General features: G+C 38.9%; 1 long non-coding RNA gene across 1 annotated transcript; it reads right to left on the bottom strand.

Annotated features, from left to right (window-relative positions):
• Positions 1-3791: 3791 nt before the first annotated feature.
• Positions 3792-15629, bottom strand: LOC309390050. The gene is made up of 5 exons (XR_014175058.1): positions 15494-15629; positions 14476-14605; positions 8303-8961; positions 6162-6336; positions 3792-4415 (listed from the first exon to the last, which is right to left on the bottom strand). It is a non-coding gene; the product is annotated as an uncharacterized lncRNA (long non-coding RNA).
• Between the last annotated feature and the right edge of the window lie 1408 nt (positions 15630-17037).

Here is a 17037-nt window from a genome sequence, read left to right as displayed (position 1 = left end):
AGGAGCTGCTTTCAAGCCACTGGAAAAGATATCCAATCCAACTTTTGTGTGTGGGGGGGTTTGTTTGAGAGTGAGTGAGAGAGGAAAGAGGTAGGAGAGATAGTCCAATCCAACTTCTGTGTGTGTGTGTGTGTATGTGTGTGTGTGTGTGTGTTTGAGAGAGGGGGAGGAAGGGGAAGGAGAAGAAAAAGAAAAAGAAAGAAGGAGCAAAGGAGAAAAACAAATGCTGTTGCTTTAAATTGGAACTGAGCATGCCTGGCTGTGGAATTCTGGGAGTTGAAGTCCACAAGTCTAAAAATATTTGAAACCCAGCACTGTGTCAGTGCCTCACCAGTCATAAACCTCACCGCACGTCACTGATTATATATATATATATATATATATATATATATATATATATATATATATATATATATATATATATATATATATATATATATATATATATATATATATATATATATCACACGTATGTATGTATGTATGTATGTATGTATGTATATATATAACACACGTATGTATGTATGTATGTATGTATGTATGTATGTATGTATGTATTTGTGTTACAACCGCTGGTATTTATTTATCAGTACAAATACAACATATATATCCAATGGATTCCAAAGAAAAACAATCACCAACCTAATACAAAAGGAGACTCCCCCAAAAAACCAAGACACAGAACAGGACAATGGCATCGCCCTCCTCCCTTACATCAAAGGCACCACAGATAAAATCAGCAAAATTCTCCACAAGCACAATATCAGGACAGCCTTCACCACTGACCAAAAAATAGCCAACATCTTAAGAAACCCCAAAGACAAAATCCAGCTGGAAAACCAAGGAGTCTACGAAATACCATGCAAAATCTGCCCGGCAATATATATAGGACAAACAAACAGGAGGGTAAATGCACGCATCACAGAACACAAGAACGCAGTAAGAAAAAAAGAAAAAACTTCCTCCCTTTTCCAGCACCTTAAAGCTACAGGACATGAAATCAACTTTGAAGGAGCCAGGTTAATCTCCAAAACAGAACACCTCAACAAAAGAATAATTATGGAAGCCATCGAAATAGAGAAACACCCCCACAATATGAATAAACGTGGTGATGATACCTCCCGCCTACCAAACATCTGGAAACCAGCCCTAGCCAACAAACGAACACCACCCACCACCCAAGCCGTTAAAATACAAAACAACAATGCACACACAACCTGCACCAATCAGCACCAATCTACCAATCATGATACAACCACACAACCAATCATTCCACTTACTGAAACAAAGCCAGCACCCCACCCCCTCCCACCAAGATTTACAGAAAGACGGCAGCTCCGTTCCCATTTTAAGCCCACAGCTTGAAGATGGCAGGTGAGATCCTGCCGAAACGTTGCAAAGACAATCTCAATCCTACACGGGAAAAGACCCGAATACAACAAAACCAGCATATATATATATTCCTCAGAAATTATATATAATGCCTGAGAAGTCATTCTAAACAAACAGTTGGTAGGCCGGAACTGTTAACAGAGGTTTTCATTTCACCTTTGCACCTCAAAATTAGCCCTAAATTTAACTACAGTCAACTGACAGAGCGGAGTTCCAAGACGATGATCTCTTATGATCAAATCCACCTTAAAAATTGAAAATCATCTGCGAATTTGCTGTTATTTATAAGCAGAAGGCACCCCAAAATAAGCAATTGTCATATATGGAATGTTTGGAAGAGCAAACCAGCAAGTAAATTTACGAAATGATTTTAATACCATGATCAATCTAGACACACAGTTTTCATTCCCAGAATGTTTGCACTTTCCATGCTTCACTTTGAAATGGCTACTAGTAAACCAAACAACTGCAATTTTCGCTAAGAGCATGTAATTATGTCAATTCTTCCCAGAAGTGTCTTAGTAAGTATATATTCAACAGCTATTGTGTCGTCCTTGACATTTGACATTGTACTAATTTCCTCACATTAGCATGTTTTTTTTCTTGAAGAGTACTTGACCTAGGCCAAAAATATCCCACAACTTTCATAATTATTTATTGAATGACAGGAACGCTACTGTAAAAAGAAATGCGCAGTTTCATAGGCCGATCATATTCCTTGGAAAAACACATTCATTTCTAACACTTAAGTATTGTGTTGTCAAATAAAGCATAGAATTTAATTATCAGTATTTATGTAGAGCATTCCATGGTCTAGCAGCTTAAGAGTACATTTGTATTAGAATCAACTATTTTGCCTACTGTTGCTACTACCTCTTTTTCTTCGCTTCTATACAGCATTAGTTGCATAGTATTCTGGAAAACTTCTGGCCTGGCCTACCAGTTGAATTAGCAACCATGCTCTATTTTAAAGAACAATATTTTCCTAACCCAGAAGGGAACTGAATCAGTCAACTGCCTTGGGACTGCACAGCTAACAAGGACACTAAAATAGTAAAACTTCTTCTGTCTTCCACCAGAGAACTCAAAATTATGAGATTCCCAGGTATTCTTCCATCCAAATATAGACTCACATCTGTTTATCTTCAAAAATCTGGCTACTTCATGTATTCCATTTCTTTTTTGATGTTTGAGAATTTTACTGCTGCTCTTAATCTGTAAATAGGTTGAGATAATTGTTGAGTAATTTTTGTGAAAAGAAGGGCTGTAAATATAGTAAGTCATGAAATGAAACAAACTTCTACAGTCTGTAATGGCACAGCATAGAAATAGTATATCATATGGGAATGCTGCTCATATATTCTTCCAAGTCAAATAAACAGGAAAAAAAGTCTACCAGGTGGATGAGATCATTATCATTATTACATTTCTTTATATGTGTAATGGCGAGTTCTGATGACATTCAAAATCCTTTAAAAGAAACAGTGGTAATTGCTGTACTTGCTTGTTAATGGTAGTGATATTATTAGAATAAGGATGGATTCATGACATAGTCTTAGCTATATGAAAGACAGTTATGCTGAACATATGTTTAATTTTCAGAGTTAGTTTCTTTTTAATTATATTATCATGTTTTGAATGACATAGAGGCAATTTCTAAGCAGGTCTTCTGTAGTAAGTAGTATGGTGTTCTTTCCAAATGAAGTGCCAGAAATATTAAAGCAGATTAAAACTAGGATTTTCAGAATGTAAATATATCTCAGACTACATGTCTACAGTAATATTCTAAGCCATATTGTTATTTTATTTTTACTGATATTGAATACAATACCATTATTACACATCTATATGATTAGCAGAATGGGACAATTCGTCATAGCCATCTCACTGTGGCCAACTCACTGTGGGACAGTCAATTCACGTGATATAACTCAACACGATAAATATCTGGCACTAATTTTTCAACATTATTTTCATTTTTGTCAATGGAAATGATGTCAAAGAAATAAGGGATAACATTTATTGTATTGAGTTATTCCACATGGAATTGTCTTTGGTGAGTTATTCCATGATAAATTGGCTACAGTGAGATAGCCATGGCAAGATGGCCACAGCAAGTTGGTCCTAGTGAGTTGTCTTAGACCCCATGAGTAGTCCTATTTCAAGGACAATTTTATGTCACAGCTGTGAAGACTTAGGAAAAATGCATCTGATGAGCTAGAGAAATCTCAAGTCAGTAGCAGGAATCAACTGATCCTGAATCAAATCTCAATTCCTGTATTCTAACTATGGATATTACAATCAACTTTCTACAGTATTGCTGATATATGAAACTGTTATATCCAGAAAAAGAAGGCATGTTAAATAATTTACAAAATGAAATTCAGCCCACACACAAAAGCAAATTGTAGGAATGGAGAAGCACATTTAGGGAACTACAGTAATCAATCTCTAGTATGTTCGCAAAGGCTTGCCCTAAATATTTGTTTTAGTAGTAACTTGATAATACATTCATCTTTTATTATCAGCTTTGACAAACAGAAAATTCCTGTTTAAACATGAAAAAGTACCAGTATGTCAAAAATTCAATATGTGTCCATTCAGAAAAAGAAAATGTGGAGAAATGAAGGTAAATTAGCATTTTGAAACATTTATTTAAATACTATTTCAATGACATATTCTTAACTTATACATCTTCTTTTACACACAGAGAATAAAAATCTTTAGATCTAGAAAGATCTAGATGCATGACTTGAGAAGCAGCATAGCCTAGTATTTAAGGTGTGATAATGGGACTGGAGAGATTCCGTTCAAAGTCCATCATCAATTGTGCAAACTCAGTGACTTTGATCCAGTCTTTCTTTTTCAATCCAGTCTATGACACAGGGTTGTTGTATAGCTTAGTTAAAGAGAACTCATGAGGCCTCTAGTTCTTGGAGAAAAGGCAGGATCAAAATCCAACAATGTGTATGGTGAGCAATTTATACTGCATCTCGATATTGCTTTCATGATGAAAGTTAGATCTGAGAAAAAAAAATGTAATTTGGTGAGAGAGAAAGCTGGACGGAAGATAGTAAAAATGCATTGTCCTTTCGTTCCCTCGGGATCCCTTGCATTGTCTGTCTATTTCTCAGGTGGCAAAAGAGAGGCAACATGGTTCTTTTAAGAAAATGGAAATTTTGTACATGCAAAAATTGTGTGGCAAGTAACTTCTGATATTCATCCTACATAGAAGTCTCCATGAAGTTACCAAAAGTTTTTCCTTATATTATAGACTGGACAGTGCCCACAAGATGAGATCCTTGAAATAGTTTTTTTCCAGAAAAAAATGCTTTGTTCTTTATGAGTAAATAATTATGTATCACCAAGCTATTTGACTCCTAATGACAACATAAATAGATTTTTCTCCCTAAGCTGTTCTTTCATGTGTTCCAATAGTGCACCCATAGCCTCTGTAACTGAGACCATATACCTTGCTGCTGGTCATCTTCTTCTTCTCTTTTCTTCTACCTTTCCCAGCATTAGAAACTTTTCCAGAGAACTGGGTTATTAATTAATCTAAAATGACTTAGCTACAATATTTCTGGATGAGATCTAGGTACATATCTGAAATGGGTAGAGTATAAATTTCATTCAATCTAGGCCTAAAACGACTTAACTGTGGTGCTGCTATTCATATTCATATGTCAATGTTAATAATCAGTCTTAATGCCTTCATCTGAATTGGGGTGTACTATATTATATTGTGGCATAAAAGGTGACAGCAAACTGAAATATTCTATCGATTCAAAGAGTGGTTGTCTAATGAAATATTTTTCTGATCCTTCCGAATGGGTGGAATGCATCTTTTGACAGAAGTGTAACTGCAGTAAATTAGTTGCTGTTTGCAGCTGGTTGCCATGAGAGGATTGGACTAGGAAACTTGTATTCGGGGTTGGTCGTTTTGTTATATATGGATTGCAGAAATTATTTTTTCTGGACCTAGCCCCTTCTTGCTTAACTCTCCAGGCTTTCCTTGCTCTTTCTCTTCCTTCTTCAGGGGTCTATAACACCTTTCTTTCTGCTTGCATCTTACCCTGTTATGATTTCCTCAGTTTTACTGCTTTCATGCAAAGGTTGGGATGCCGCTTGCTTATGTGTGGTCTCAAGGGGTGCTGGAGTGATAGCAAGCTGATTTTTAGCTATGAGGGCTGCAATGTTGGAACTGTGAATGAGTTTAATTAGCAGTTCAGAGCTGAGACCCCACACACTGGGTCCGAGGGAGGGGGAGCTGCCATTCTTCCATGCTCACTCCCCCAGGGTGAGTGCGCCGACCCCTGGCATAAGGGTCATGCCACACCGCAGACAGAGCTGGAGCTCAGGAAAATCTACAGATCATAGATGCAATCTGGAGCCCCATCCAGTCCCCCCTCCCTTCTGCAACTCAGGGGGTCGAGGCTGGATCATTTGGAAAGCATTTGCTAACATATGGATTGCCTTTAAGCTGCAACTTTTTAATTCGCTGCATTTCCCAGTTCCATTTCTTAATTGTAGCTTGGGGTTTTGATTCTAGTTTCCTGTGCTGCAGAAAACATAGCTGCAGTTAAAAGGTAAGGTCTCTGTCCTAATCCAAAGAGACAATAGCAAATCCTGTCAAGTCACTTTAGAAAAGCAGACTAGTGGAAAGGGAGAACCTCCCAGGGAGAAAGCTTGCCAGAATTACAGCAAAGGACCTTGTATTTATTATACTGGATGCGGCCAAATAAAATATTTAATTAAAAAGTAATCACCACATGTATTTTTCCACGATCTCAAATCCAATTGTTTGGAAACTTCTATTTCTTGTTTAACGTTGATAGTACTTAACAAATCAATCGTCCACCAGAGGAAGCACTCCAAGTATGAAGCATGGAAATAATTTCGACATCTCAGTCCAGATTTCTTTTATTTTTTGCTTTTCTTCAGCTGTTTGAAGATTGAGGTTAAAATGCTATCAATAAAAGATACCTGTTGGTGGGAACATGTCAATCGCCTTATACCAATTACATTCTTATAGCATTTAAGACACCCTTAAAAAAAATAAACTAGTATCCTTTCATTTTCCAGCCCCATTAATGAATTAACTAATATTGCAATCCTAGGCAGGCTTGCCTGGAAATAAGCCCAATTATTATTCAATAAGACATTCTGATGAGTAAATAATGCATACAGTATGTACCGGATTGCACTGAATAAATACCTTTTTAAGTTGTAGCTCTAAACTAAGTGAGGTCTTTGGTAAAGCTATCTAAAACTGTTGATTTCTGTGTTAATTGGTGTAACACATGGACTGGATCAGGGGTGGGTTACTGTCGGCATTACTTCCAGCATGCACATTTGCACCTAAAAAGGTCTGCGCATGTGCACAACGTTAGAAAAGGAAAAAAAATAATTTTTTGCAATGAAGATTGTTCTGCACATGCGCAGAATGAAAAATCAAGATGGACGATAGAACCGGTTCGGGGCCATGGCAGGCCGAGTTACTACCTACTCGAATCGGTAGGAACCCACCTCTGGACTGGATCTAAAAGATATAGAAGTGTTGATGGGAGTGTGCTGTGGCATTACCTTTGGCACTTGTGTAAAAGAATTATACAAATATATTATGTGATTGGAGGATCTACATTTATGCAGAACGTTTTTACTAGCGTAGTTTTTCCTTCTGCTATTTCCTAGGACCAGAGACCAGGCTGAATAGAAGCAATGTTGGCAAAATGAAGGTACCTTGGCCCGGGTTTCTGCAACACAGAAATGACGTTTGGAATCGTCCTTTATCATTTAGTTCTCTAACATATGGATAACAGTTTTGGCCAAGTAATATGTTATAATGTAATTGTAGATAAATTACTCAAATGTAGATATGCACATGATTTGTATTTGCATTGGCACATTTTGGTCTCTGTGTATTTTTCCATTAAAGATAAACAAATATTTCACACTAGTTGAACCGCTAATAAATAATCCCACTCGCACCTCATCTTCTATCACTGAGAATGAAATTCCATCAAATAATTATCCTTCTTTAAACTAGCCCACATAAAACCTTGTCAAGATAGCTGCCCAAACCAACAATGTGTTCATCCACCTCACAACTTATTGTGTCTTTCCCCAAGAATGTTGAAGGAAAAATACAGCATTAAGAACCAAATCCATCTAAACCCCAAACAGGACAACTCCTTGTGAGAGGCTGTCAATGGAGAGTAGTAAGAATCCTTATGTCTAAAACTTAACCAAAGTGCACATATTTACATACGTTTGGTTCATTGGCACATAAGAGTAAGGACAGAGATGTACAAACTGCATTCAGATTAATAGTAAACTAACATTATAAAGAATTCTCATTTAAGGAGAAAAAGTGGCACGATGATAGATCATGTTCAGTCATTTTCACTTAAATTTTTCCTACAACTTGGAATGGCTAAACAAGTTTCAAGGGTTCAATAAACCATTAATGAGAGAGAGAACAAAATTTATTTTGTTATTTTCTTATACTCATCTAATGACAAATTCATGGAGAAAGCCACCCACATTTGTTTGTTTAACAGGAGGACACAAAGAGCAATAATCAAATACTTGCACCAGGATATCATTCGTATTTAGTAAACCAGCATTATTTATCAGTTTGGTTTACTATGCTGTCCAAACATAGATATTTTTTGTACACGTTATATCTAACACCTAACTATCCATTGCAGAATCAGTAAAGAGAATGTGTTAACAAGTGCATTTTATGTCAGTATTAAGGACCCCCCCCAAAAATCACCTGAATGAAATTGATTTTTGCCTTAATCCAATAATTATGATTGTGTATGTAACATTAGTAAGTACAGTTCAAATAAATGTTTATTGGCTGAATTTTCAGTTTTATTAAAATTAACAATGGTATAATCACCTTAAATAAATGCAGTTTGAAATCTCCAAAGTTTGGAACATTTTTTGGTTGTCTTTGCTATGTGCACGTCCATCCTTTATTCATAGACATTAATGCAGATATATTAATAGTGGCATTTAACAATATGGTCTATAAAATATCCAGAATATGTTTGCAGAGGTTATCTTCAATCTGTTATGTATTATAAACCACTGATTGTTTTTCATTCTTAAGTACTTTTTTGCTTGTGGAGAAAATTGACTATATTTTAATATTTTATGACTCACGGAAAGTGTTGATATTTTAAACATTTAAAACAAGTTTTTAAATTTTTACTTTTTTTTTTTTTACTTTCACCACCTTTAACAGATATTCATCTCTCATGTTCTTTGCCATCTGCAACTTATTTATACAAATGTTTACATCTTGTCTTAAGAACAATCTACACACATGGATGCTCTTAAAAAAAATGTCCCACACACAAGCCGAATCCATATTATGTGTTGAACACTTGTGAAGATTGTGTCTCCGTCGATATGGAAACATTGAGGGAGGGGAAGGTTACAAAGGAGGAGGAGGAGGTGTAGGTGCCGGGCCCAATCGTCTAAAGAAATATATTATTCACTCTCCTGAGCTCCCTTTTTAAAGCTGCTTCGCAGGGTTCTTTAATGTTGGGCAAACTGAAAAGAAAAACAATAATTAGAGGTAATTGCTTGTGTCCAAACATAGGCATCAAAGCCTTTGGGACTCATTTGTCGTGGCCCTGGTGTGTGATCCAGAAAAATGACCCTTATTTTTATTTAGAGTGGGGGCACACATAGAAAGTGGCAGATGGAGGGACTCCTTTGCACTCTTCATTGGCTCAGCTGTGTCTGCCAAGGAGAATAGGCATAGAGGCCAGGATAAAAGAGATAGACAGGAGGGGTCCTAAGAGGCTGAATAATCACCAGGGTAAAGGGTAAAGGGAGTGGGAACACTGGAGGGTACTTCACCACCACTTTGGAGTTAGCTCTATGCATGTGGCAGACTGTCTGGGGGTGGATGGTATGGGCATCCGCTCTCATTAACTCCATGGTTAGGGGAATCGTACACGTTTAAAGGAGGCAGAACCTCATTAAGACAACTAAGATCTTAACTAAAGCCCTCCGTACTGACTTCAATGCAGGTGGTGAATCATCACGATCCCCAGCTGAATGAGGATGACCTAAGAGCAAAGGAACACTTGATTTTAAGGCATTTTAGATCTCCTGTGCATCACACGTTGAGAGATAAACCATACAGTGAATATCACAACACCATTTGATCCAGATGATTTATACCAAGCACTTGGACATAAGGCAAGAAACTTCTAGAGGTTTCTGAAAATTTTATAATATCCATAAAAACATTTTTACCACCTTGGGGGTGGGGGTGGGTGGTTGCAGTTTCGTGTCAAAGGAAAGGGAGGGGATCAATTTTTTACATTCTCAATGTGATCAAGAGAAACATTCAAATTTGAGGAATGTTGATTCTCTACAATATTTGCTCTAAAGTAGTTGTTAAAGGGGCAAAAAACTGAAAGCGCCTTATATAAATCTTCTATGGGAAGAAGCTATTGCACCATTTCCTTCCCACATTTTTACAACATGGAAGTGGGAACTTTTAGAGACACTGGTCAATTTTAATCCCCTGGCATTTCTGCATCTCAAAGCTTCAAAAGTGATTTTTTTAAAAGGAGGCGGGGGAGATTTTGTATGGAAAAGACTAGTTTATAAAGTAGCTGTGACTTTCATACAGGAAATTAAGAAATGAAACAAATTAAGAAGCCTGGTTTTCTACTTTCTTTCCTTTGCTTAAAATAATGTCATCTGTGAGAGAGAACCAAATGGATTCAAAGACAATTTGGCCTATCTTGCCAATGACTCAGAGTAGTATGTTTGAAATTTATGTCTGCAATTTAAAAATAAGGGGGGGGGGGGGTTGAAGGGAGCCAGCTTGATGATGGCACAGCTCCAGAAAAGTTTGCAAATTGTTTTTTTTGGTAGGAAAAGCTGAAATGAAAGCTCCCCCTTTTCCAGCTTAGCTTTCTGTAGTGAAGCTGTAACGACCTAAATGATTGGTTGATTGGAGATCATAAGGTGTCTTTTTCAACCTGACATTTCATAGAACCCTGAGAAAAGTTACTGGCTTAAAATAAACTCAACCATTTTTAAACAGACATTTAAGCTGTAGGTTGGTTGGTGAGTGAATATGGTTTAGAAGTTCTTGAGGTTAAAGCAGGGTCTCTCAGCAAACAGAATTCCTGTGTCTCCAGTGCTTTTCAATCTTGGCAACTTTTAAGATGTGTGGCTGGGGAATTCTGGGAATTGAAGTCCACATATTCTAAAGTTGCCAAGGTTGAGAAAACCTGCGTTAAGCATTTACCAGAGGGAAGCCCCACTGCTTCTCTCCCATAACTGCTCATCAGGTTATAAAAAACCATGTCCGCATAGGTATGCTTTGTCTAAAAGTAAGAAAATGTGACAGGATTATTAATCAATCAATCAACATTAAGTTATTTGCAATATGGCAAATAGATATAAACATTGAGGAGAAAAGGAGGAAAGAAAATATTTGGACCGTCCAATAAGTTATGCTTGTTTTTCCCTATCAAAGGGGTTTAAGAGCAACACAGTAATTAAAAGTTGCATTAAGAAAACAAAACAATATGTAAACTGTTAGATACTTGTTCTAACTACAGTGGTTTCCACCAAGATCCTCTGTTCCGGTGGGAACAGAGGTTTAATCCTATTGGTCGAAGGGTCTGACAGCTCCATATGAAAGGGCTGCTGTCAGACTCAACCTTCGCTGGATTGTTTTCACTTGTTGTACTTAATAGAGCTGTTGTTACCATTAAGCCTGTGTGTGCCTATCCATTACCCAATCTAACACTGTCGACGAAGGTGGGATTGGAAGGCAACTAGCTGAACCAAAAAGAGCGTAGCAATCCAGCAAGTACATCCAGCCCGGAGCTCAGTGCGGCTCCGAGTAGCCATTTTTGAGCGGCAGATTCCAAGCCCTCAGAACACAAAATGGCCATGCACGCCCCACCAACTCTGTATGACCCGGTCACCGAGCACTGGGACTTGTACATGCTACAATTTGACTGCTTCCTCGAAGCAAAAGACCTCATGGGCCTTTCTGAAGGCCGCAAGGAGAACATGTTCCTCGGATTCTGTGGCCGGGAAGTGTTCAAGGCGGCGAAAGACCTCTCTGAGCCGACACCGCTGCAATCAGTCGTCTGGTCCATGCTCCAGCAGACTCTGAAGACCCACTATGCCTCCAAGCTGTCCAAGCACATTCGCTGGCATGAGTTTAACATCAGGAACCAGAAAGAGGGCGAGTCGATAAATGAGTATGTTGCGGCGCTTCGCAAGGCCGCCACATACTGCGAATTCTGAGACCTGGACGAGCTGATTCTGGACCGCATAATTTGCGGCGTGTAGGACATTAACCTACAGAGGAGGTTACTTGCCATGTTTGACCTCACTCTGCAAATTGCCTTGGATGAAGCCAGGGCATCAGAATCAGCCGCTAAGTCTGCAGAAACCCTGCAGCACCAGGGCGCTTCACGGGACACAAGGAAGAGTGCATGCTCACATCGCAAGGCTGCAGAGGCCAAGAGCTCAGAAGGCGAAGAAGATGACAGCTGCCACATGCGCAGTAGCCGCACCCAGCCGACGCGCAAATTCAAACCGTGTCTTCTGCCTTGTGCTAGCTGCGGAGGAGACCATGCCAGATCATTTTGCCGTCTGCATGATGCTATCTGCCAGCGTTGCGAGCGAAAGGGGTACATCGCCAAGGTTTGCCGAAGCAAGCTCCCCCCGATGACCTGGCAGCCACGAAGCTGACCAACCGCCAGCAGAGGCCTGACCAAGGGGCATGGCGGCCACCACCATGGCGCTCAGAGGGTGACAACAGAGTCATCCATCATACCTCAATTGGCCAAACCAGCACAAGGCGGTTGAAGAAGCTGAAGGTCACAGTTCTCATCAAGGGCTCTCCATGTGAGATGGAGATCGACACCGGGTCATCACTGACCATCATGCCGTGGTCTACCCTAAAGCAGGCTATCCCTAACCTGAAGAAACAACATCTATGCACCCCTCACATTTGCCTTCGTGATTACCAGGGGAACCGAGTCCCCATCATGGGCCAAGGCACCTTCTAGGTGAACTTCAACAACTTCAGCGGCCAGCTCCCGGTGACGGTGGTCAGCCAAAACCTGCAGAGCCTCCTGGGGCTTGACTGGTTCGAAGCCCTGGGGCTGGAAGTGACCGGTGTCAACAAGAGCACCGATGAACTACTCTCAGACCCTACCCCCGAGACGCTAGTTTTTCACATTGACTGTTTAGAGACTGGTTCCGTCTTGCTTAGTGATGTTGCCCACCACTCTGCCAGAGACTCCACAATCAAACAGGTTTTGAACTAGGTGTGGAGGGGGTGGCCCAAGTGGCCTGCTGGGTCTGATTTCAAAATGTATTATCATAAGAGAAATAACCAGTCTGTTGTTAAAGGCTGTTTACTGTGGGGGGACCGGGTCGTTGTTCCACCCAAACTGTGCATTAAAGTATTAGAGGGCATCCTGGAATTGTCAGGATGAAGTCTTTGGCTAGAAGTTACGTGTGGTGGCCTAACATGGGCAGGGAGATCAAAGAATGGGTGGCTACCGGAACACCATGCCAGGAGTCCAGACCAGCTCCCCCAGAGGCACCTGCTAAGGAGTGGGAGCGATCTCAAGCACTGTGGTGCACACTGATTTTGCTGGCCCAGTTCATGGCCATATATTTCTCGTAGTTGTGGACACCTACTCAAAATGGTGAGAGGTAGTCCTGATGACCTCCACTACGGCCGAAGTGGTCATCAAGGTGCTACGGAGACTCTTCTCCACGCAAGGCTTGCCCGACGTCTTGGTCTCTGACAACGGACCCCAATTCACGGCCATGCAATTTGAGACCTTCCTAGCAGCTCAGGGAATCAGGCATGCCCTGGTCGCGCCATTCTATCCGGCCTCCAATGGTCAGGGGGAGAGAATGGTGAGATCTGCAAAAGAGGCCCTTTCTAGGATGGGCCCGGGAGATTGGCAAACATGAGTTGACCACTATTTACTAATTCAGCACATCACACCCAGTGTCACTACAGGGAGAAGCCCCTCCGAGCTTTTCATGGGTCTCCGGCTAAGGTCCCACTTAGACCGGCTACACCCCAATTATTCTGCCTCATTGTCCCCCGAATCCACAAGCAAGATTCGGACATTTAGCATAGGGGATTCGGTATACGCCCACAACTACACCAGGGGAACTCTGTGGATTCCTACAACAGTGATAGGCATCACCGGCCCTCCAAGAGGGGAGGGGTGTTAGATACTTGTTCTAACTACAGTGGTTACCACCAAGGTCCTCTGTTCTGGCGGGAACAGAGGTTTAATCCTATTGGTCGAAGGGTCTGACAGCTCCCTATAAAAGGGCTGCTGTCAGACTCAACCTTCGCTGGATTGTTCTCACTTGTTGTACTTAATAAAGAGCTGTTGTTACCGTTAAGCCGGTGTGTGCCTATCCATTACCCAATCTAACATAAACCTTACGAAAAACTTATAAACACATTTCAAAGCACACAAAAGAGCATTAAATAAAGATATAACAGGATGATGAGGGGCAAAATGACTGAAAGAGGACCACAATGCTAGTTATATTCATTCTATCAAAATAATCGACCTGTATTGCTTCAATGATATATTGAATTAAAAGAAGGCAGGGTTTATGGATTTGTTTATAGCGACAATGCTTTATGGATTTGTTTGTAGATAAGAGATGGGATATGGGAAGAAAAGACCATTTGTTATATATTTGTATATAGAAGGTGATAAGTTATTAAAATTGTTTATATTTGTTATGGTGAAAGTGAAAATCACTTTATATATTTCTATTTTTCCTTGGCTATATTTTTACTTTTCTTTCTCTTTCTTTTCTGGAGCTTCTACCCTTTTTTATTCTTATATCTTTTTAAAACTTTATATGCGTATTTTTAATGCTGTGATTGAAATCTTTAATAGAAAATCATTCAGGCTCCAGTTTTACACATATCCTAAAGTACCACGGAACTCTGAGAGAACTGTACTATTATGAAAGCTAGTTGCAAAACAGCAATTCATCTGTGTTGGTTCAACTCACACGCACCTTCCTTATTCCACACAATGGATCTTATGTGTGAGACAGCCATCATACATCACAAGCAGCCATTCTGCCCAACTTTTTTTTCTTCAGCACAAGTGATACCAAGTGAAATCACACAATGTACCATGTATCTCTGAAAGACAGAAAGAACTTCTCCATTAAATTGTTTTTTAATATTTTTTTTAGTATTTCATTTTTATATCTACTACCTTTTCTTCAAAAAAATGGGAAGGGGAAATGGAAATTATTATTAATAGATTACTTGTATACTGTGACACATATAGTAAAGAAAATGTTTAGGTTTTTATTAGAAATAGAACATCTGCAGTTTCAGTAAATTTCGACTTGTCATGATATTTTTCTTAGACAGCAATCCTATGCAGTATATTACTAGAAACAAACTGATCAAAAATGGCATTTATTGTTAAGTATAGACAGGATTGTGATAATTGATTATATAAACAAAACAGTCCAATCTACATATTTTCAACTGTCTTCAATGGGGCATATTTCCTAGAACTAGATGTAGGATAATTTATATCTAATATTTATATTTACATTCTTATTTAGTTTCAAGCTGTATAAAGACAGCTAAATGGGGTATCTGGAATTTATATATTTCCAAATAGCATGGTTACAATACCATACAATTTTCCCACAGTTAAAAATTTAAGAAAGTTATACAATATGAATTTTCCTAAATTTTCCTATTATCTTTAATAATACAATGGACTTTCACATAATTTAACATATTTCTAAATTTAGAAAATATTTCTGTGTATGAACAGAAAATTATAATATGCATTTTATCAAGCCATTGCTGGACATAAGAACAGTTTCCCGGCTGCGTGTGGATAAGCCTGTTTTACAGTAAAGAAAATAAAATGCCCCTATCTTTATGTTGGAAAATGGGATCAAAGCAGAATTTCTACAGCCCACAGCTTCCCCAAAACACACGCGGGAGAGAAGTTAAACCCGACGTGAGAAGCTTACGAGAGCTGCATCAAAACAGCAAATTTACCTGTTGCAGAGCGAGAAGGTTAGTCCGTGAAAAGCCGATCGGCGAAAAAGTCAGTCATTTGACCTTGCCATAATATCGCCTTGTTAAAATCCCTTTACTTCAAAATCCCACTTCCTTTTGTTATCTTAAAAGTTTGGAAAAAGGCAAAAGCTGCTTTGGTTGACTGTTGAATAATCCCATTGCGCCCCCTGGGTGTTAAAAAATAAAACTCTATTTACTTGGTCGGTTTTTAAGCAAAATTGATGGTGATGTTATCCATTCAGTCGTGTCCAAATCTATCCCGCCCCAAATCCCTGTGTACGATAAATAGAAGCAATATTGTTATAGAAATTAGTTTTTAGCCCTTTCATTCAAATCAAGCTGTTTTCTTAAGTGGCCCCGATTCAATAAAGAAGAAAGAAAGGCCTTCCCAATACAGTAGTCCCCCCCCCAAAAAAAAATATTTCCAAAACTCAATAATGATTGATTGATTGATTATGGTCATTGTAGGTGCTGACTCTTAGTAAGTACATCACCTTTCTTCAAAATGATTTAGGTTCAACTTGGCTTGTCAGCTGTTCCAATGATGCCTCATCACAACCATGGCTGGTTATTTTCCTCTTCTCTTTCATGCTCCCCACAGCATTATAAAGTTATTCAGAGAGACAAACCTAATCTTTCCAAAACAGGATAATATGTGGCTGATAGTTTGTGCCTGAAGTGAGAACTCTGAATTAATTGGTTCTATGATCCATCTGTTTATTTGTTTCCTTAGCTATTCGTGAAATTTTCTGACGTTTTCTCCAACACCAAAGTTCAAAGGCATCAATATTCTTTCTCTTCCACTTTTTCATAGTCCAACTTTTGACCTCGTATTTTCCGTTTTGTTGAGCTTTTCCACTTTCTACCGCCAATAATACAGTCAATTTGGTTTTGGTTATATGCTGTGTGGCAATGTCCATGAATATACAGTAGGTGTAGTTTGCTTATTTGAAAGCAGTGAATAAATCAGATTGGCAGAAACTGGTAAATTATTCTCCTGCTTTATTTCTGTTTCTTAAGCCAGTCAGTGCAATCATATTTTCTGCTTCACTATTTTCAGTATTGATTGACATTCTATAATCCACAAGTAGCACCCTGATGAAATATAAAATCTCTACCTGATATGCATTTACACATGGAGAACATTTCTTTTGTGGAAAGCTATCGCTTATTTCAGTGTAACAAGTGTAATATGTAGCTTGTTCTGAGATTAATGAGAATCCAAGCGAAGAATTTGTTCAAAGACAAATGAATGGCCTTTATTTCCTTGGATTTTTTCTATGCCATTCATACATGAAAGAATTATTATGGTTATTAGTTCTGAATGCTAGAATTCTATGAATGCCTTGATGATGGGACTTTTATTTTTAGATTTTTTTAAATCCCACCTTTATTATTGTACACATAACTCATATTGTGAACATACATGATACTCCTTCCTCGTCCCATTTTCCCCACAATAATGACCTTGTGAGATGAATTGGTCTGAGAGAGAATGAATGGCCCAAAATCACCCAGCTGGC

The sequence above is a fragment of the Natrix helvetica genome (assembly GCF_964273705.1).
Source record: "Natrix helvetica genome assembly, chromosome: 3".
NCBI lineage: Eukaryota > Metazoa > Chordata > Lepidosauria > Squamata > Natricidae > Natrix > Natrix helvetica.
This window is presented reverse-complemented; position numbering and strand designations above follow the sequence as displayed.